Source organism: Typopeltis vanoorti, chromosome 23 (assembly GCF_054136105.1).
Source record: "Typopeltis vanoorti isolate ZY-2024b chromosome 23, IOZ_Tvanoo_1.0, whole genome shotgun sequence".
In the NCBI taxonomy this organism is placed as follows: domain Eukaryota; kingdom Metazoa; phylum Arthropoda; class Arachnida; order Uropygi; family Thelyphonidae; genus Typopeltis; species Typopeltis vanoorti.
Genome location: NC_143571.1, coordinates 52,850,211 through 52,874,268, shown reverse-complemented (window position 1 = coordinate 52,874,268; position 24,058 = coordinate 52,850,211).

Genomic DNA, 24,058 nt, shown 5'->3' with positions numbered 1-24,058 from the left:
ATTTCACATACGTAGATTCAAATACTAGGCCGACAGTCTATCACACGTTTCGACTGGCTAGCGTTGCCAGCTTCTTTGATTAATATGAAGACCAAATAAACGGGTAAAACCGCAAATTTTAGGCCTTCCAATGACATCAGTGAAAATTGCAACGGCAAGATATAATTTATCTCTTATTCTGAAGAAAAAATAACACGGCAGTAATGAAATCAGTAGTTCTTTTCTTTTTCAAAAATAAGTCCAGCCCTTCATTTCATATTAATGTTAAACGCAGATAAGCATTCTTTGCCTACTTCATCAACTTGCATATTTTTGTTAGCGGTTTACAATGTAAAAGGATATTACCTAAATGGAGAAAGTGAACGAATAAAGGCAGCTAGAATAGATGTCCTGATACCGCTTTTTTTCATAAATAAACAGGATTGTTTTACACTATTTATTCTTAAGCATCTCTTCCGTGTACTATTCTTAAAGTTAATACGTTTCTCGCTAAGAAGCAGCTCTGCAACATGTGGAGGAGACATCGCTTGAATTCATTCTGACAAATACTCGATTTGTCAGAATCTTGGCATGTCTCATTTTGTAATGTAAAATGCCAAGTAAATAATCCCCCCCCCCCTCACATACACACACATATGAGGCATTTATTATCTCCAACACGAAATATCTGCACTGTATGAAACAGTCGTTTTTACGTTGATGAAGAAGAGACCTCTATGGAAATATAATGTCAAGCTCTCTCCTTGACTTGGTCTTTTTTTTTTTTTCATTAACCAACAATTCAGTCTAGCGTGACCATGGACGATTTCTTAGAGCCCTTGCTTCGTAGCATAGTTGTTTATACAGTGAAAGTATTCTGGGGTCTGTATATTACTGTACTTATGGTGAACTACCACGCAATTGCTAAATGAACGCTACTTCGAGTGTCTTTTTTCCTCAAATACGGAGTTTAGGATTAACTAGAAAACAAAATTGGAACTTATCAACTATGCACTTCTTCCTGGCAACGTTAAAATATTAATGCATTTAGAAGATAGATAAACACAGAGAGAAAGAGATTAGAAATATCTAACGACTGCTATTTTTAACACACACACACACACACACACACACACACACGCACGCCCCCCCCCCTCCCCACACGAATAAATAAGTGTTTAGCTGCACAATCGTATGAACCAACCAACTCTTTTGATTTGATTATGTTATATTTTTGAGTCGTTAATTCTGCTACGCAAATATGATTTAAATGTACATTATTTGGTTTAGGTCATCTGCTAATGAAATTACTTTGAGAAACAACCACAGTGCATATTTTCACGTTACTCTAATTGCTAAAAATAACCAGAATGATTTGAATTTAACTTTATAGTAATACTAAGTTGTGGTGCCATCTAGTGATTATAATTAGAACTGTAGACGGGCTGTACGTAGAAGTGATTGGGCATGCGTAAATCGTTGTTTATAAAATTAACCGTAGCGACCAATAGCTGGCGACGCAATAAACGGATGGATAAGCTAGTTTTAGATACAAATGCTACATTTTATATGGATATGATGGAAGAGAGAAAGTATGCATATTTATAATAAATATAATTAAATAAAGGAAACCATATGAAACCATTTAGGCTTCTAAATTTAACGGTATCTCACCGATGCTCGAAATTTATGAAGAAAAATAAACGAGATTAAAAAACTATCAAGCGCAAAATTATGAAACTTAAAGGTTATGAGGCCCCTAAAATTCTCAGATGCTACGTTGCAGCCTAGTTAGCCTATAAACTTTGAGTTATCCCTCCAAGTTTTTGGAGACGTAACCCCGCACTTTAACATACCTCAACGAAGGTCGAAATCGGTCTGGATAGTGGCCCTTCCCATAATGCATGGCATTATACACATCTTAAAGGGTGTATGCTTTGCATAATAAGATACTTAGTCATTTGAGCTGGTGTTAATTGAAGTCATTATTTATTATTTATTATTATGCTGAAGGCTTCATTATTTAATGAAGCGTTTAGCATCTATATAGCCCTGTTGTAAAGATATTTAATGCTCAAACATTGTTGATTACACTTGAATAAGGGCTTAAACCAATAATATAATTTCTTGGCATCTTTAATTTATACAGATAACTGTGTCACAATTTAAATATTTCTCTGACGATGCGAGCTTAAGTGTCGAAACGTGGCAAGTATAAAACACTATTTAGTAGTTAAAATAAGTTGTAATGTTGCTGTTAATATAGTTTTGTTGTTATTGAAAGCTGAATGGTAATGTCCATGATACGGAAATGCTATATGTCATTTTAGTATGTATGTTATTGCATTCATGATAATATATTATCATTAGTCGATCCCGGGATCGAGGCTAGTTCTGAAACAAACGAGTAATTTTAATAAAAAAAATATGTTATAAAACTAAACGTTTGATGCAAAAGATTCTTTAATATTCCTCAGAGTTTGTAAATATCAGTATTCCATATAATATTAATATTATTATTTTCCTATTTGCGAGTAATAGTGAGAGCTACTAACAGTGTGAACAATAAATACTAATGTAAAAGAGACTACGTCACATAATTGGGTTGCCTCCAGTGCTTCCAACTTATGGATGACAAGGCCCCCTTTGGAAAAATTAAAATATTTCACGGCCCCCATCGAAACAAAAATCGTAATACAGACATATGCTATTATAATATTTATTGTATTTATATTCAATTCAATTTATATTCACGATTTTGCGTTTGTAATCTTTTTTGTGTTGTTTATCAATATCTTTGAAACGAAAGTTATATGAATAAGCATATATTTACTAATATTCATTAATCGCCGAAATACGCAAAAAGCAAAATTTCTGACCCAACACCAATGTGTGATTTTTTCCATTAAAATATAAAAAAGAACAAAAAAAGGAATAATAAATAATAAAAATTAAATACGTTTCTTTTAAGATTAAAAAAAATCTACTTAGTCTTAAAACATTTTAAATTTGTTTTCATTATTTCACGGCACCCCTCAAAAATACGTGCGGCCCACAGTTTGGAAAACGCTGGTCTAAGCAATGTACTTTACAAGCTCCTGGCTTCTCAGAGGATAGTTGGTCAAAGTTCAACATGCTACAGTGGCGAATGCACGAACAAATTATTATTATTATTATTAGGGAGTCAAATACTCATCGAGGGAGGTCATACATGGCACGCACATCAGTTGTCATACTTTCCCTTAGATTCATTCACACTAGATACATTCACTGCTTCATCAGACAAACTATTCCACTACCTCACTGCTCCATGAGAGAAAAATCTAGCTCTGAACCCTTTCTTAATTGCACACGCCAACTAAACTCCATAGATGTTTCTTGTCCTCTCTCCGTCTTTGATATAATGAAAAATGTTATCAACCTCTGTCCTATAACACCCTCTGAAATGTTTATAGACTTCTGTCATGTCACCCCTCTTGCTTCTGTTTACCAATATCTGAAGTTAACACACTCTCAATCTATCTATATTTTACATAATCTACATTTCATATCCCTACTCATCTTTGCAGCCTTTTCCACAACTTCTTTTACCTTTGGGACTGAGGAAACCAAATCTGCGCACAGTAGTACCTATGCAATCGTATGAAGGCCTTGTAAAGAAGCAAAATGACTAAAATATTCTCACATGCCAATGTTCGCTTCAACATCGCAATTTTCCTCTAGGTTGTATTTGCAATTCTGGGTATGTAACTTTTGAACTTCGGCTTTCTATCCTTCATGACTCTAAGATCTCTAGCCTCGTCAGTTACTCCAAGCATAATCCCACCAACAGAATAAGCTGTTGAATACCCTCAAGACTGGCATGGATATGAAATATAATTTAATAAATAATATAAAACAGATTTTATTTTCGTATGTATTAATTAGTATAAACATTTCGCCCTGGTATTAAGGGCATCTTCAGTATGAGCAATAAGAACAGAAACCGATATATTCGACAATGAATGACTCGCGCGAGCTACACGTACATGATGTAGAGGCATCGTGCTTAATATAATTTAGCAAATTATATTAAGGTTCTAGTAAAGAATAACTTGAACAAGATATTTAATGATAAATAAATATATTTAAATTTAAGTTTATTCTGGAATTTGCGAAGAACTATTACCCATAAAAGGAGTAAGTTAAGGTCATCGTTTCTATTTAGATTTGGTCGGTGCAGCAAAGTCTCACAACTCATCATCATCGTCGTCCATTCAGAAACGTAGGCTCAGTGGTATGTTCTGGTCTCCTCCTTCTTGTCCCTGACTTCTCTATCCTCCAACTGGATGGTATCGGAGTAAGTTTTTTGGATAGTCTTGAACTGTCCATTTTTTGGATATGTTCGATTCGTTTCTTTCAGAATTCGTATACTTTGTCAAATATAGTAAAGGAGTCTATTTTTAGTTCGTTACGTATTTCTCTGCTTCGTTTTTGTCCCAGAGAGTATAACCTGCTATCCGTCATAGGAATTTCATTTCTCCAATTTCTATTCTTTTTTACTGCAGTTTTTATGGACCATAATTCACTTCCGTACAGTCGAGAAGGTCTTGAAAAACTTTATAAACTTTTATTCTTGTATGCTTTTGAACTTGGTTAAGTTTTAAACTATTATTGCTAATCCCCGTCATCTTTAAAACGTTCGGCTCCTTTTGTATGTGATACAACACATCTAAGATATTTGAAGCAGTTAGTTTTTGTGATTTTTCATGATTTTACGTCTGACTGGAGAGATGGCGCTTTAAAAGCCATGATTTTTGTTTTGTCTGTTGATATTTCCATTCCAATTTTTAGCGATTATATTTAAGGAGTATATTGATCTTTGGAGTCCATCTTTACTTCTTACTATGATTCGTTGGTCATCTGGAAACAAAAGGGTATTAAGTATAGTTTATGATGCTGGGTTTATACTTTTCTTCCATTTCTTTACTTCTTCTTCTCTCTTCCATCATCTATGTGGATGATGATGAGGCCGAATGAACTCTTTCCACTTCTGTCTGTCCCTGGAGAGTCCGAACAATTCTGTCCAGTTTGGTGTCGCTTGTTGTGATTTGGTTTTTAGGTCATCTTTTACGTTGTCTATCCATCTAATTCTGGGCCACCCTTTGAACCTTTTACCGTCCATCGTCGTATACAGGGCTTTACTTGGTAATCTTTTTGTTCCTATTTTGGTCGCATGGCCAAACCATCGCAGTCTTCTTTCTTAGATTTTGTCTATTATTGTTATTTGTTGTTTTAGTCGATTCCTTATGTCTTCGTTTCTTAGTCTATCCAGCAGAGATACTCCAGGTAATCTTCTTAGCAACCCATTTTAGTAGTAAATAATTTTTTTCTTCAGCTTTTTTGAGATTCCAGCATTCACTTCATGGAGAAGTATTGGGAGGACCATTGTCTCATTGATTCTTACGTTTGTTACTTGTTTGATGTCTTTTGACTTCCATACTTTATTAAGTATGGAAGTCATTTCACCGTTGTAATCGATTACTCCTCCGAGGTAGGTAAAGTTTTCTACCTGCTCTAGATTCTTACTATCAATTTCAGTTTTCCGATTGGTGTTCTTTTTCCTATTTGCATAATATTTGTTTTGTCTATATCTAGGTTTAATCCAAATTTTATACATTCTTCCTTTATTTTTTCAGAACTTCGCTCTAGTTCTTCTTCAGTGCTTGCAAGTAATGCAACACCGTCTGCACATTTTAAATTTGTTACATTCTCTCCATATATTTTGATTCCGGAATCTTTTTTGTTTAAGGCCTTACAGGTTGCTTCTTCTGGTGTAAGATTGAACAGGTCAGGTGATATTTCTTTTTCTTTTCCATTTCTTTACTACTTCATCCATATAGATATTAAATACGAGTTGTGAAATTGGACATCCTTGACGGACCCTTCTGTTTATTGATTTCCATTATCTAACTTTTTCATTGATTCTTACAGTTATTTGGTTGTTCTCATGCATGTTAGTTTTTGCAGCAAGCAGCTGATTTGGAGTATTTAGATTCTTGAGTATGGTCCACAGTTTGTTCCTTAAGACTCTGTGAAAGGCTTTCTGGTATTCTACAAATGCTATGTGCATGTCTATCTTGTATTCATACAACATAATGTAAAATTGTGCATTAAACTAGCTTTTAATGTAAACATCATCCTTTTGCCTGCATATTTTATAAGTTCCATCTTTATTCCATCTTCTCCAGGTGATTTTCCTGATTTGCTTTGCTAGGATGCTTGTTGGATTTATTATAATATTATTCCTTCCACTGTATAGTTAGTAGTTAGAATTATGTCCGTTTTAGATTCATTAGTATCTTGCCATAAGTTTTGGATTTTAAATTTTGCTTTTTCTTTTAATTTCTTATTCATATTTCTTAGAAATTTGTATGTATTTGGTCGGTTCACTGTAAGATCTCTTTACAATTTTGTTATGAAGTTATCCCATGTTTCTCAGTTCTTTTTCCGGCATGCTTTTTTCGATATTGATCTTTTGTATTTAAAATTAATTTTGGCTTCTAATGATTTTGTATTTCTATGCTCCTTTGTTGTCTTTGATTATTGCTTCAATGTTTACATCCCAGTTTCTTATTCCCTTGCTGCATTTATTAATATATATTTTAAATTTATTTTAAATTTTCCTTCATTTGCTCTAGTTTTCCATTTATTCTTTGTAAATAAAGGTAATGGATACTTTTATCATCAAGCGTTGAACTTTTAAAGATTCTTGGAGATTTCCCTTAGCATTTATTTGGTTATTTTTAAACCACCTTGGGGTATTGTTAATTTTTCCTTGTAAGAACTAATGATCAGATTGTATCGTTGCACTTCTAAATACCCATCTATTTAGTATCATATTAGCTGTTTTCCTATTAGCTATTATATAGTCTATTATAATGTTTAGGTTTCTTGTTTCCCAAGTGAAATTATGGCAATCTTTATGCTTGGAAAAATGTTAGTAATTTGAGAATAAAAATCGTTACTGTTGCTTTTGCTCTTTCTTCCTTTTTGACTCCAGTGTAGTTATAGATGTAATTATCTGTTTCATCTGAACCTTTTTTGTTTTTTCTAAAAGATATTCGTGAGTTAAATCCGTTTTATGTTTTATTAAATATCATGTTCTTACGTTCCTATACGTCAAGTTATGAAAACTGATTATAAGAAATCACAAATAAATCTTGTTATTTTCATAATAGCAAGCTTAGTATCTTATTTAAAAATTTGCTAAAAATGAAGAACTTCATATCGAACTGAATACTTTAAGGTGGATTAGAAAATTAAATAGAAACTAAGGATATTGAAGCAGTCTACAGAATAAGAAAATGAAACTTTGGAATTTCGAAAGCACAAATTTATCTTAGCCTATTGTAATGAGATTTACAACATTATTTCCTCATTTCATGAAGAAACAAGGCAACTCCGAAAAGTGCACAATCAGAAACTAAACACACCTAATTCAAATACATTAAGAGGAATAAATTGTGTATATACAAAGCCTTAAGATTATTATGATTATGGCAAATCCTGCATATTAACAAAGAAACAAAGTGTGTGTCATTATCCGAAGAACCACAAAGTTGTGGCGAAACCTCCACAACAGAGTTATCTGCGCAATATTATGGGACTTGTAAATATCTTAACCTTAACTGAAACGCCTCTACAGAATGAGAAATAAGTAACTATTAGGAAGCTACAGCTGTATACATAATGCAGACAACGAAAAGAGGAGGAATACATGTTTATGTTAAATCAACCAACAGTGTAACAAAAGGAACTGTTTCAAAATGGAAAAATATTTCAAAACAAACTAAGGATGTCAGAGAATGCGCACTTTATTGGCATTATATTGTTCGCCAAACTAAAGTACAGTAGCTAACAAATTAATCCGAACACTCACAATTTAAAGAAAAATCTTAATTTCGCAAAAAAATAAGTACAAAAACTAAACTCCAACTTTACCTAATAATTTACACGTGCTCAGCTGTTCCTAATAAGTTCATTAATTGTCTTAGGCGAATTAATCGACAGTTAGCCATGTACTCTACGAAAGTACAACACATTTTTCTTATTTCTGCATCTGGAAAATATACTTTTATAATGGATTGGATTAAGTGACCCATTGTATCGCAATTTAATTTTGAAAGTCTTTTTTCACTATGGCTCAAAATGTTTTATTGGGTCAATGTGAGGAGAGTTACCTGGCTATTGAAGCAATTGGATGTTATGAATTTTGAGGAACTCTCTCACTTTTTTTTGAAGTGTGGCATGGAACGAGATTCTGTTGGAAAACGTTATTTATCTTTCTGGATGTATGGGACCACTCGTTTCTCCAATATGTTTATGTATTTTTTACTTTTCATCATACTGTCAGCAGGCACAAGTAATCCTGGACAGTCATCTTTTTTAGCTGAGTGTTTAGGAGCTTATTGAAGCTAGGCAGGAGAAGTCTTCTCAGCCGTTGATTTGTAAACATCGGGTACTCGCTCTCCTTGGACAAAGAAATGGCTCTCATCTCAAAATATGACCCTCCTCCATTTCTCAACAGTCCAGACTTTTGTCTACTGGAGTCTCTTTTACTGCATAGTCTTTATCAACAGTTGTTTGTATTTTGGTGTGTGGGCAGTCCTCGCTGCTTCCAACAGTCTTCAATGGACTGTCATGTCACAAACATTAATTCCATTAGCTTCCACGTCTCTATATAAGTCTACAGCAGACAATCTTGGATTCATTTTGCTTTTCCTAACTAGTAAACGATCTTGAGTAAGTGTAGTTTTCCTTTTTCGCCTACATTTTCAGTTTCTGTCACGAGAAAAGGTACCTGTCTCCCTAAACCTCTTTAAAATCGCACGAACAGTATCTAAACCAATACGACACTTATTGCAATTTGTCTTTGAGTCATAGATGTGTGCTGAGAAAGAGCAGATATTTTTGAACACTTTCTCGGAGTTGTATCCATTTTATAGCCAATAAAATGAATAAAGTACTACGAATGCCAAATTGTTTACACTAATAAATTCACAACACTATTAATAAACATCGCAGAGACAGTTAAAACAAGCTGAATTTAACCACAATATTGAACTAAAACTAGAACAAAACTTATTGTAAACTGAAACAAAAACCAAACCATTTACGAAACTTCGGCTTGTTCGGATTAATTTGTTCGCTACTGTACAAGAATTTTCATTCAAGTAACAGCAACATGACGAAGCAGTCGTAGATGTTGGTCAGAACAATTTTGCAAATGCCATGACAACTGTCACTCGAGAATAAATTAAGAAAATGGTCTCTTTAGTTCATGCATCGATAGCATCAACGAATTAGTCCCGGACCCCAGCGAGTACACTATCATACCATCAAAAGAAAGCAAGAAAGCGGGCTGTTCTCTTTACGCCATCAAATGTGAAGCTTATTTAGGATACAAAATCTGTATCAGAACTCAACTAGAGTATAGACTACATTATTTCAATAGTCAATCAACAAATGCAGAACACCAATCGAGGAAGCTTAATCGGTGAAAGTCTCCGCAAGGAATAGATACTATGTTATCCGCAAAAATTCCAGGATGTATACACGAAATCAGCAATACAACATCGAAATAAAAGAATAAAGTATTTATCCTGGATTAATAATGTGATTCTTCTCTTAATCCAGCAAAACATGTAATTTGAAAAGAAAAAAAAAAACGAAGTCAAACTCTCCCATCACCGGAAGATAATATTAGAAAAATATGGTAGGGAAAATGTTTTATTCATTCAAAAGACACTAACCTACAGATAGTAAATAACTTCAACAATGCATTTATTAACATATTTGCAAAAATAAAACTAAACCAACCCAGGTGCTTCTCATCTCAGCAAGGAGGCTTCCTGCTGAGAGAAAATTATGCGGGAAACTCAAACGCTCAAAGAGAAAGAAGGATGTAAAGAATAACTTTAACTTATAGAAACATATTTCACAGACTAAAATGTAATCTTCGAAACATATTTCCTTTTTTTTTTAAAACCAGCTATCATTACTCCGATTTATAAAAAGTAAAAACAAGAAGGATATGGACATCGACAATTCTATCTCCAATCTCTTTGAATTAAAAAAAAAACAATGTAAATAATCACCATTAACGAACTTCAAGACAGTCTTCAATACAATAAATAAATAATGACCCTCAACAATACGGTTTCCAGAGAGGCTGGTTGGTTGTTTGGGAAGAGGCCAGTCTATTATGTCTGTAAACTGCATGTGTTCTTTTGGGTGTTTTTCCTGCTTTGCGGGATAAAACAAAATCCCATATCCATAGAGGTTTTCATGCACTAGACAGAATTGTTATCCAGGTTCAAACAAAGTTCCAAAAAGACAGAGGTGCAACTGATTTACTAGGAATTGCTGGACAATATAAGTAGCGTACATTTTTGGCAAGAAGAAACATGTCATACAGATGAGTATGACATGATATGAGTATGTCATACAGATGAGTATGAATATTAATCTTTTGATACAACATTCTAATTAGTAAACTAACAGCATTAGGAATTGTCAGCAAATTAATTAAATGGTTCAATAAAGAACTCTCAGTAACAAATCAGTGAACAAGAATATGCAGAGAACTCAATGCATCAATTGAAAAAGTATGGTTTGTTGGAAGGAAACATGTTTTCTCCTAAACTAGTTAATATTTACATGAATGACATCCATGCACTACATATGAAAGGTTACCTATTTCGGTATGCTGCAGAAGATGCTGTGATATTCCGATTTTAACAAATAAACAAACAAAAAAAAAACACTGGACCAGTTGACTCGTAAACATCTCAAGTCATTGAATATTCTTAGATTGAAGCTGTTGCACAAGACCATGGAAATTCCAGTCATGTATGGCCGTATCGCATATATTGAACTTGCTTAAACTAAACTGTAGTGCTTTCTTTAGTTTTGCCCTTTCCAGATTACTCTCAATTAAGATTTATCTATCTTTCTATCGAGACAACCACTCAGAATTTTGCATGTTCTTCCTACTTCACCATCTTCACGTGCTATTTTCATGAATCATATGATTTGTTGGTCGTTTTGACAATTAAAGAAATATAACACAACCATTTTGATCCGTACTTACCAACATCATAAAAATCGCTGAGAAACAAAATACGTTTTGTATAATAGGCAGGAGACTAACACTGCCCAATTTTCAGTTATGGGCTGTAGTTTATCTTTCCTAACCTGTCCAGTCATCTTAGTAGCTACAATAATAATGTATACTCAGCTGACTTTGAAATATACATCCAATTTAGATTCTTCCTCTCTGAATAGACTTCGTAAATATACTATTTATTTAGGCTAATGAAATAGCAAATAAAAAACAGTATATGCACACGTAGACATATGAAAATTCTTAATCAGGTGTATAAACAAATATAATTCAGGAGAACTGATAATTTTCAAAAAAGGTAAAATTAAAAGAATGGATTAAAAAAAAAAGATGCGAGCCGCATGCTACAGTGATATAGTACAGCAGATATAAATTAGCGATTAACAAGGATCCGATTTTTTTATGTTGATATATGTTCATGCATCGCAAGTGTGACACACACACACACACACACACACACACACACACACACACACACACACAAAATCCCGCGACTATAAATGAAGGGGTTCATTCCTTGCCAGTAGAAAATTTCTTCTGTTTATCAGGGCCACGTGTGGAATAAATCTTGAACACACTATTAAATAATTCAGTTACTTAAACTACATTCAAACTTCTTCCACAAATTTCCAGTTGTCCAGACATTTTTTTTTTACATGTAATCGATTTACATCATAAATGCATATTATAACTGTGGATTTTCGTGTTCTGATAATCGTCTACATTTTGCCCACCGTGTTGAATGTCGACAATGATAATCTCAACTACCTTGTTCAACGTTTGTCAATGTTTTGCAATGATGGCGTAGCTCCGTTAACAACGAGTCTGGCTATTCTGAAATCTGACTATTGTAGTGACATCTATCGTAAACTGGTTGAAACTTTCTAATTCAAAATGGATAAACTCAATAAATATCACTTTGTAGTTTTTATTATTATTATTTTTTATTATTATTTCAGTTCTATTAAAGCATAGATAGGAGATGATTCATTTATTTATATATATATTTTTATAAATAATGAAATAAATAATTTTTATTTATTTATTATTTTTTTTTAAATTTATTGTTGTGTTAAACTTTCTAAATTTTAGGGTTTGTTAGTTACAACAAATACATTTTGTTTAAAAAAAGGCCGAAAAGCTAAAAACTCACCAGAAATTAACTCTTTCAAATCCAAGAAGTTTTTCGCTTACAACTTTCTTAGCAGGCAGAGACAGCCGCGTGAATAGCATTTTTGCACTTCTCAACTTACAGGCTGTGAGTTCGTATTCCACTGTGGCCATAGATGCGTGGGAAAATCTTCAGGTGAGAGATGGGTGCATCTATCACGTAAACATTTATATAACTCCCGACATCACGTGAGATCAATTTTAGTCCATGTAGGATTTTCGTATCATATAAGATTCATCTCTCTATATAAAGAGATTCTCTTTATATATTCTCTGGAATCGACATGGTTTAATGATTTTTTTGTGATATCTATACAGATGATATCTATCCCTTTTGAAATGGGAGCTGTAAATTTATTTTAAATATTTACAATAAGATTTCGGCTGCTAGAGGATTAGTAGAAGGCTTTCATTTTACAACGTAGTCCTATAAAAACTTCAAACAAGTTCAGTTTTGTTTTTCAGCTGTAAATGATTTTCTGCAGAAAACCTCACTAATTATTGCAACGAAGTATGCAAACTGCAATCCACACAGCCATTTGAATGGACCCTAAGTTATAAAACGAATTATACGAACTTGCTTTGAAAAAAAGAGAGATGATGATGATAATGGTACACGTTTTATCTTTATCATCTTCTTGAAATCCTCATGATACCCATTCGGGTTATTGATGAGCCCATTAAAAGAAAACCTTAACTGAATAAGTTGGGATGAGTCAAATAGGACCAGTATTTTGTGTGTTTCCTTAGATTTGACTGTTATTTTTGGAGAAAGAAAACCTTTTCCATTTCTATATGGCGATAGCTTACAAAGTGTTTTTGCATTACCTGGTAGCATCTTACGACCGGATTTGAATCGGATCTTTCTAACCGAAGAATAAACTTGGAATCGTCCTTAAAGTTGTGCAAAGAGCTGGCCCTATAAGAAAGCCATGTCTAGGATCTTTATGGCTGGCTGCCTAATGTGTTTTAATACGTCACTCTTTCCGTTTTACAAGGAGGAAAAATCCTGTCATTATCAGCTAATTTAGCTTTGTTATTGTATAACTGATTAAAGTAAGTCTCCAATGGCATAAGAATATCATAAGAAGCGGATTCTTGCTTACTCGTGGAAGTACATGTTCAGATTAACATGTCCTTCAAAGTTGCCGACTTTCCGTAGTCATGGTGATGATGATATGGTTTCTTTAGAAAGATCTAGGTTCGAATCCTCTCAAGAAAGCAAATAACCTTGATGAGGACTTTTCAAGTGACGGTGAGCCACAAACCTCATACAGAGGTGAACGGGTTATACCTTCCGGAAACAGGCTTCAGCCCTCTAAAACATTTCAACCTTACTAGAATAACATGTGCAATAAAAACAACAATAATGCACTGCATAATTTCTTCAGGTTATATGGAACAATCCAACCCAATCAAATATAGACACAATATCAGCAAAGTGTGTGTATGCTGGAAAAGATTTGGCATCTTCTAAAAGGATATTTAATTATATCATTTCCAGGAGAAACAGAGCGAGTTATTACTCTTCAAATAAATATTTAATAAGATTCCATTCTTATAACAAGGTAGTTGTTTTCAGAAGGGGTTGGAGCATTTGTTTTCTAAAAAACTTGCCTTTCCCCACGTTAAAACAGCCAACTTCTCTGAGAACTTAATTAGGTATCTTTGCTCAAAAATCGAGACTTGCGTAACAACAAACTTACTAAGTCAAGGAGACGTTCCAAACTCGTTTTATCTTCTATGTACTAAATTCTAAGCATTCTAAATCAAATAACGACAAAGCCCAAATATAGGTGTCATTTATTTGTTCTACAGTTTATTAAACAGCTACCATCATTCTTTTTTTTTTTTTTTTTTAAATCTTGAAATGCTGGTTTTCGTAAGATGGATGGTAATAATACAGTTGATGGCTAGTGCAAATATGAGAGTCTTTTAAAATAGGACATCGCTCTATCTAAATTCGTGTTTTCATGTGTCAGTGCACTAATTTAGTATTCAGAACCCGAAAATATTAAAATTCATTCTCTGTCTATTCGCTGGTGACAATAAATCATACTGCCACAGGTCTCTATGGAGATATGTCCCGTGTAAACAAATGCATTCTCTAATTTAAGTAGTTTGTCCGCATACACACTTCGTTAAAACATAATGAAATAGCGTGTCTATTGCCAGAATTCAGTCTCTTTATACTAATTAAAGACTAGAATTTTGTCAGTCTACTGTACTAGGTAAATCCCACACCTATATTCTCTGTGAGCTGCAAAGTCACGAAGAGTGTTATATATTTAGATCCGCTATAGCACTGGTCCTACCCTTTAATCAGTGGCGTGCTCGCGAAGATTTCTCCATTGACGTCTGAGTGTACTACGTTTCTTATGAACCTTTATATACAACAATATTAATAACAATTTGAATATTTCATAGAAATTTTAATTAATTAAATGTTCAGACAGAAATTCCTATTTAGATAGAATCGTAAATGCCTTAAGTACAATTAATATAAAAATAAGATGACATGAAGAGAAAATTATAAATCATTGAGAAACTACTGTTATAAATAATAGAATTAATATTTTTTTAAATATAAAGTTACGAACGTCTCTTGATTTAAAGTCTATAGATACAATCACATCAAAATCTGCTAATTAAACTAAGGTAAAAGAAAGGTTTTACTAGGGAATCAAAGTACCAACAATTCAGTAGATACAGCTTAGCGGATGCAAGGAGTTGCCTCGCTATTACATATGGTAAAAGACAGAAATCCTGATTAGTAACGTATTCACATTTTATCAATGCAACCGGCAAACAAACACTCAAAGGAATACACTATTTCAATGGTCGTCTTCAAAGACGCGGATCTCCTTCTCATCACTCTGACCTTAATGAGAAACACGAGGGATCATTTTAACATATGGTCATTCTAAGATACTCAGCGGTGATTCCATTCAATGAGAGGCAAAAGGTACCGAGAAGAACATACGACAAGCAGTGAAGTGGCCTTCCGTGAAAAAACACTTGAAACCAAATTTGGTAAAAGCACTGACGAATAACGTTTATGGCGAGTTGGATGAAGCAAAAATGTTTTTCATATTCCCCTTTCTGTAAAGGAAGAACTTTGAACGGAGTGTTTATGAGCTATTAAGCTCGCCCAGTGAGGGCAGTGAAATCAGCTGTGTTCAGATGGACGTAAGATTGACTTCGGCCTTTTATATTTGTAGCTTTCCGCTTCATTCTATTCCGAAGCTTCCTTGATCAACGGCTTTGAGTGATTGCTTGTCTTGGTAAAGAACTTCTTAGCTAGAGCTAGAAGAAGGAAAGAGATGTAAGGAATGTTGACTTCTCTATAGATCTGGGAGTTTCTAGTAAACCAAGGGTCATCTAGAATCATCCTCAGGCGCTTATTCTGTAATCTCGGTAGTTATTGAATATTTGTATTCGCGGTGTGGCTCCATGCGGAGGATACGTAAGTGATGATCGATCTTATTAACATCTTGCAAATTATTAACTTTGTTTGTGTATGCAGTTTGCTTTTTCTGTTGATCACAGGGTAGAACTGTGCAATTACTTTGGATGTCTTCGAGGCAATGTGTCGTATATGGTTGTTGAATTGGAGTTTTTTTTTTTATCAAGTATCACTCGAAGATATTCGACTTCAGTCTGCCATGGAATCTTAACTCCCAAAAGATGAATGTCCTCCATACTATGGATTTTCTTTCTAGAAAACAGTATGGATGAGCTCTTTTGGGGTTTACTTGGATCCTCCGGTCTTCTAGCCATTTTTTTAGTATATGTATACTGTTTTGAAGTCTTCTATTTGCCAGTTTTGGGCTCAGAGATCTTGTCATCAGTGCAGTATCGTCTGCATATAATGCAGTGAATGTTGTTCTTGGGGTCAGAGGAATGTCTGCTACGTAGATTGAGAAAAGGAGAGGGGCCAGAAGAGAGCCCTGAGGTACGGCTGCAGGCAGTACCCCTGCGTCTGGACGAAAGCGTTTCGCCGACCCTGATCTGCATATATCTGTCTTTCAGGTATGAGTGGATTACTTTTGTTAACTTGATTGGCAAGTTAAATTTTATGAGTTTGTTAAAAAGGCTTTCGTGCCATACTTTGTCAAACGCCTTCTCAGCATCATCGATAAAGATGGCAGCTGTATGGAGTTTCCAATTTTAGCATTTTGTGATGATCTCCACTAGCCGGTGTATACTTGCTGAACTGTGCAATGGGCCTTGCGGAAGCCAAACTGCTCGTTGGGAAAAATTCCTAACTTATTTGTTTCTGCTCTTGAAGCCTTGTGAGGATCACTTTCTCTGTCACCTTCCGAGGCTGGACAACAGGCTAATAGATCTGTAGCTTTCCGGGATTTGAGGGTTTTTTCCCTGGCTTCTTCAATGGCATGATGGTGGCTATCTTCCAAGCAGTGGGAAAATGCTGGTATCTAAAAATGGCACTGATAATGTTGACGAGATGGACTTTCTTGGAAGTAGTTTTATTATTCGGTTGGTTATGCGATCTGGGCCTGGAGCCGTTTTACTGTTTAGATGAGTTAAGATATTTATTATTTCTGCCGGAGAAGTGGGAGTGATATGTTCTGAGTTATCAATATGCTGTCGTAAAGTTGTCCTAACATGACGGTGAATCTTGTATACAAAGTTAATATTTAGATTTGCATAAGATGGATTGCACTGTGATTCAAGGTTATCTATTATTACGTCAGCTTTCTCTTTATCTGTATGAACAATCCCTTTCTTGATATGAGTTATAGGGAGTATGAGTTGCTTTTTGTTGCGGATGGGCCTTAAGAATTTCCACACGGAGTGATGTTCAGCATTGATGTTAGCCGATTTAGCTTCCCACTGATGGTTTCTGTGTTTTTCAAGAGCTTCACGAACTTGTCTGTTTAGGTTATTCAGTACTGTTGTGTCTTATGGAACTCTTGTATTATGGAATCTCTTTCTGACTCTGTTTTTTGCTCTAATTAGGTCCATGATTTCCTCTGGGATACAGTTGGTTGGGTGGAAGACAGTGGTTTGCCTAACTGATTCTATTGTTTTCTGAATTTGGATGGTTAAGTTATTTACTGCTGAGTTTCTCTTTTCCTTTTTACTGATGTTGGGCACCAGAACAATATAATCCACAAGAACCTTGGCTAACTTGTTCCATGGTATGAATGTGTGCAGGAGAGAGAATTGATCTGATGAACCTAGATTAAGCACTATGGGACTGTGGTCAGAAGATAATTCATTAACTGTTTCCAATTTGTATTGGTATCTTATATTTTTAAAAATAACGATGTCTAGCACATCCGAACTGCCTGATGGGCTGAAGTGGGTGGGTTCAGTAGGTCCGGCCACTACAGCAGAGTTGAGCATTAGGTAGTTGAATAGAGTGTAGCCTTTGGTGTTAATTGAAGAGCTGTACCAAGCTATGTGTTTTGAGTTGAGGTCTCCTGCTATTATTATGGAGTCATGTTGTCAGCGGAGGAATGCTCAGAGGATTATAAGCAGCGTAGATCTTGAGACTGCCAGCGTTGCTGGTATGCACCTCTACGCCGATCACCTCCAGGTTTACAGTTTGGGTATTGTATTAAGATTTAGGTAACTCTTGATATATATGGCTGTGCCTCAACCTCTTGCGCCAAGTCTATTATTTCTGAATATTGTGTAGCCACGTATTCTAAGGTTATTAGCTGATCTTAGGTGTGTTTCACCAATCAAGATGATATCAGCACTGAGACCAGTCGCAAATTCTTGAAGTTCCAGGACCTTGTTTATCAATCCATGCTATTATCATGAGTGACTTTGGTTCGAATTTTTTACTCATGACAGATGGCTGTTATAATGGTTTGAGTGCCTTGCAGGAATATCTTTCTGGAAGAAGGTGAAGCTTGTTTTGCTGAATTCCTGCAGCATGGTGACAAGCGAAGCAGTTAAAACTGATGTTAGGTTGGAGCTTGCTTGCTCGAGAGAGATGTAGGAATCTTAGTTCGTACAGCCTCAGCATATGTTTTAGTCGTAGTTGGTGGATAATGTTCCTTCCTGAGGTGTTTCCGACTGGGGGACGACCTACCTGGTTGCTTATGGTGTCTTTGCGAGGAGGAACAAGATTGAGTCTTGCTGACCCTTGATTTTTTTGGATTGAAAGGGCATCCCTTGTAGTTGACAAGGTGAGGTCCTCTGCAGTTAGCACAGCAGGCAGGAGTAGATCGTGGCTTGGTGCAGGTGTTGATCTGGTGTTCCTCACCGCACTTCAAGCACCTGTAGTCTGCCTTACATAATTTTTGGTCTTGTCCGAATCTTTGGCACCTATGACACTGTCCTGCTGATGCTTTCTTCCTGAGCGGCTTAGTTGATATTTTTAGTCCGCATACAACTGTCAGTTCATAGATTTGCTTTTGTGTATTGCTGATTTCTACCAGCACCAAAGGTATTGGTCTTTTATCTGATCTGAGCATCCTGCTCACTTTAACTGGGGACAGGCCCTGTCTGGAGAGGTTGGTGATCACATCATCAGGAGTGATACCCTCGGCAACCCTACGAAGAGCCACCTTCAGGTTCTTTTCGCTGGATAAAGCGAAGGTGTGGTAAGGGAGAGTTGCATTGTCCATAAATCTAGTCATTTGTCTATAGTCCGTGACTGTGGCAGGTTGAATTTTAACTCCTTCATCCGAGTTTTTGGCCCATGAGAATGTGATGATTTCTCTGAGGGCTGATGAGACAGGGATCCTTTTTTTATATCCCTTAAGATGACTGGTGATACCTTTTCTTTAGGTACATTGACTGATTCCATCTCTGTTGTTTTGGGTTCTTCTGTGGTGGTAGAGATTTTTCTCTTTTTTTTTTTTTTGACTGTTTGGAATTCTGTAGGTGTTTCCAAGGTCTGACAGTACTTTGTACTGTCAGACCTTGGGGAGTGTACAAAGTCTGATTGCGTGTGTGTAATGAATTCGTCACTTATATCATCCATTTTGTCTTCTATGACTGCTCAGGGGAGAAATGTATCAAAAAGCTTAACTTTTCCCGGCCAGTTTTCATTCAGCAGACTTTCTCAGTCTGCGGAATTCCTTATATACCTTCTCGAAAATGGTCACATTCAGAGGTTTTGCGATGATAGTAATAAGTGAAAAATGTGTAAAGACACAAATAGAGAAAGAATAAAGATCACTCAGGTGTCTAGCAAATTACAGATAATCCTGTGGACTTTTGAGGGTCCACTGGCAAATCCCGTAGACACACACAGGTATCTACTTGTGTGTGTGTACAGAAAAACAATATATTATAGTTTAAAATGCCCTAAAAACTGGGAAAAGGCCAAGAACTCACTTGGCCACAGTGCGGAAACCTACCTCCCTAAAGTACCATACATTCACCAGTGGTCCTCGTTGCGGGTGGGGCCTATGCGGCCATCAAACCTCGTGCATTTTTCATGCAGAGAGGGAGACAGTAGGTTTCAGACTGTGTTAGTGCCAGTGCAATGTGAGCTTCCCGAAAAACCTTGAATAAAATCTAATCAGGCTTAATCTAAAAATAACATAACACGTCTGACCTCTATTCACAATCTTATCAGAATTACAATAATGAATTTATAATTTTTAAGCATTACAATCTATGGCCTGCACACACACACACACACACACACACACATATAAGAAACTTTCATTGTATGAACTCCGCACAAATTTCAATCATGCAACAGTAAAAATACGATTGAATTAACGTAGAAGTCATACATTCCTATACATAAATAATAATGGTGTATGATATATTTTTAAAATATAATGAAATAGAAAACTTTTATCAAAAAATATTATTTATTCAAGAAGTATATTATACTTAACAAGTAATTATATTCAAATTTAAATCTTTGCTCAAGTGTAAACAGACAAAGTTTATTTATGATTTGTTCACACGCAGACACCCACCAGGATTTCAAGCAGCATTAAAAATTAAAACGGGTGTTATTATATACCATTCCTCTGTCTACTGCTTCTTAATATACCAAAAATACCAGAGTATAAAATATAGTACGATAAAAATAAACTGAATGTGACCATGCAATGGGTAGTCATCCAATGGAAACAACTTTTCTATTAAGACCTAAGTGTGCGTGTGTGTATATATCATCCTCAATGAAAACATGGGACTTGAAGGGTAGAAGGGCACAGATAATAACTTATACACGTCATGTAGTTTCTCTCTTTTGTATCCGTTAACCGCCTAATCGCTAGAATATAAAGGTTGGCAATACGAATAATTGAAAACTAAGCCTAATAAAACGCCTACGCGAATTGGAATATATAAGACAAGATTTATTATTTATGAGCGGGAGATATGGCCAGTAACGCACACGCAAAATGATTTTAGAAAGCAGAAATGTCTCGTGCTTCATTTATAAAATTATAATCGGTGTAATTGTGTCCATTTTTTGTTACGTTACGTATGCTAGCGCATGCGCATGTGGATAAGCTAGAACAATACGCACTCATACCTATTACGATACATGCCGCATGCGCAAAGATTCACATCTGATTGGTTTGAATTAGAAGCAATCGAATTCAACAAAATAAAAAACAAAACTTGCAGGCGTAGCCTTCTGTGGCTAATTGGTTCAAAAGATATATTTCGGTGGTTACACCACATTTTTTATTATTCAGTTATACAAAATACTGAAATAATAGTTCTGACAAGTTTCGTAAATCGTAGGATTTACATCTTCAGGGGTAAATAGTATAACTTAAAGTTTAAACAAGAGAATTAATAAATACAAATCATAACCTTCAGGCTATTCATAAACTCAAATAACAGAATGCAGATATATAAAACGTTACTGACGTTGAACAATACTGGACGATGTCACGTGTTCTTGTTCTCGTTCATACAGTCCGAGCTCCGAGCTCAGATTGAGGTAGATTTTTTTATTAGAGCTGACCACACTTGATGGAGAATTAAACCTTGAATTTTATTGCATTGGGTTAGTTTTTTTGCATATTAGCAGCTTCTTTAAATTTTCTTATATAACTGCTGTTTTCTATGTATAACATCGAATTTTTTGCCGGAGTACATCGTGTCCAGTGGAAGTGGTATGGAAAGCAAGTCCAGTTTTTTGTTCTCTTTTGTATTGTACGTCTTTTTGGTGTTCAGCCATGCGTATTTCTCCAGATCTTCCTGTCTGCCCGCAACAGCAATGGATTTTGTAGACCCCTGGTTTTTTAAGAGGATGATGAGGTGGTTTTGGTGGATGTAGGAATCTTGAGATTTTTTCCATAGGAAGGAAGGCTACTTTTATGTTGTGTTTGTTCATTAATTTGGCTAGCTTATCTGTAACATTTTTGATATAAGGAAGCGAGATTGCGTTTTTGTAATCCTGTTTTATTGTGTTGTTAGCTGGAGGCATTTTAAGGATTCTCTTGATAGTTTTTGTTTCATATCCATTCTGTTGGAGGATTTGTGTTAAATATTTTAGTTCTTCATTACATCTTTCTTATGTGCTGGAGATATTGTATGCTCTGTCTCGAAGAGTTTTAATTAAGCTTATTTTTTGTGAAGGATGGTGGTGTGAGGTTGCATTTAGAAATCTTCCAGTGTTTGTCGGCTTCCTATATACTGAGAAGGAGAATTTACTTTCTTCATTAACTTCTAATAGAATATCCAGAAAAGGAAGTTTTTCTGGATATAATCTACCTTAAAATGAATACGCTTGCCTTAAAAAGTTAAAGGATGACAAAAATATTGTCATAATCAAAGCGGATAAAGGCAACGCAACTGTCGTTTTAAATGCTACAGAATATGATAACAAAATGAAAAGTCTCCTGGAAGATACAAACCCCTACAAACCCTTAGACAGAGACCAGACTTGGCATACACACAAAAAAACGAATGATCTAATAAAAACGTGCCTCTCTGGACGGAAGAACTTAAAAAAATACTCACAATCAAAACATCCTTTGATACCAAGAATATGTGGTGTTCCAAAGATCCATAAGACAGATATACCTTTAAGACCAATAGTAGATGGAAGAGATTCACCGACTTCCAACTTGGCGAAATACCTCACCAACATGATCTCACAACATACAGGAAAAACATCTTCCTTCATAAAAAATAGTAAACATTTCATAGAAAAAGTGAAAGATAGACATATTGGTCCAACAGACATCTTAGCAAGTCTAGACATTATCAGCTTGTTTACAAACGTCCCGATACAAGAAATTTTGAAACTCCTAGAAGACCTTTTCCCTCCGACATCTTAAATATTTTTAAACGTTGTATAAACAATACTTTTTTCACCTATCAAGATAGAATTTGGGAACAAAAAGAAGGATTGGCCATGGGTTCGTCATTATCACCGGTATTAGCAAACCTATTTATGGAAAAATTCGAAAACAATGGCCTTAAGAATTACGATAAAAAAACAAAAATATGGCTACGCTATGTGGACGATATTTTCATCATATTCAGTGGAAGAACAGACGAACTTATCAATTTCAAAGATTATCTCAACAATTTGCATAACAACCATAAAATTCACTTTAGAACAAGAAGAAAATAAAAAACTTCCTTTTCTGAATATTCTATTAGAAGTTAATGAAGAAAGTAAATTCTCTTTCTCAGTATATAGGAAGCCGACAAACACTGGAAGATTTCTAAATGCAACCTCACACCACCATCCTTCACAAAAAATAAGCTTAATTAAAACTCTTCGAGACAGAGCATACAATATCTCCAGCACACAAGAAAGATGTAATGAAGAACTAAAATACTTAACACAAACACAAATCCTCCAACAGAATGGATATGAAACAAAAACCATCAAGAGAATCGTTAAAATGCCTCCAACTAACAACACAATAAAACAGGATTACAAAAACGCAATCTCGCTTCCTTGTATCAAAAATGTTGCACATAAGCTAGCCAAATTAATGAACAAACACAACATAAAAGTAGCCTTCCTTCCTATGGAAAAAATCTCAAGATTCCTACATCCACCAAAACCACCTCATCATCCTCTTAAAAAATCAGGAGTCTACAAAATCCATTGCTCTTGCGGGATTTGCTACATAGGACAGACAGGAAGATCTGGAGAAATACGAATGGCTGAACACGAAAAAGACGTACAATGCAAAAGAGAACAAAAAATTGGTCTTGCTTTCCATACCACTTCCACTGGACACAATGTACTCTGGAAAAAAACTACGATATCATGCATAGAAAATAACAGTTATAAAAGAAAATTTAAAGAAGCTGCTAATATGTAAAAAAAACCAACCCACTGCAATAAAAATCAAGGTTTAATTCTCCATCAAGTGTGGTCAGCTCTAATAAAAAATTAACCTCAATCTGAGCTCGGACTGTATGAACGAGAACAAGAACACGTGACATCGTCCAGTATTGTTCAACGTCAGTAACGGTTTATATATCTGCATTCTGTTATTTGAGTTTTATGAATAGCCAGACAGTTATGATTTGTATTTATTAATTCTCTTGTTTAAACTTTAAGTTATACTATTTACCCCCTGAAGATGTAAATCCTACGATTTACGAAACTTGTCGGAACTATTATTTCAGTATTTTGTATAACTGAATAATAAAAAATGTGGTGTAATCACCGAAATATATCTTTTGAAAAAAAAATGTTTACTATGGTATATGCTTTGAATATTTCTACTCTCATTTCTGACGTCTGCAACAGGAAGTAACGTTTTCATTGAATATATTTACATCTTATCTTACTGTTGTCGGTAA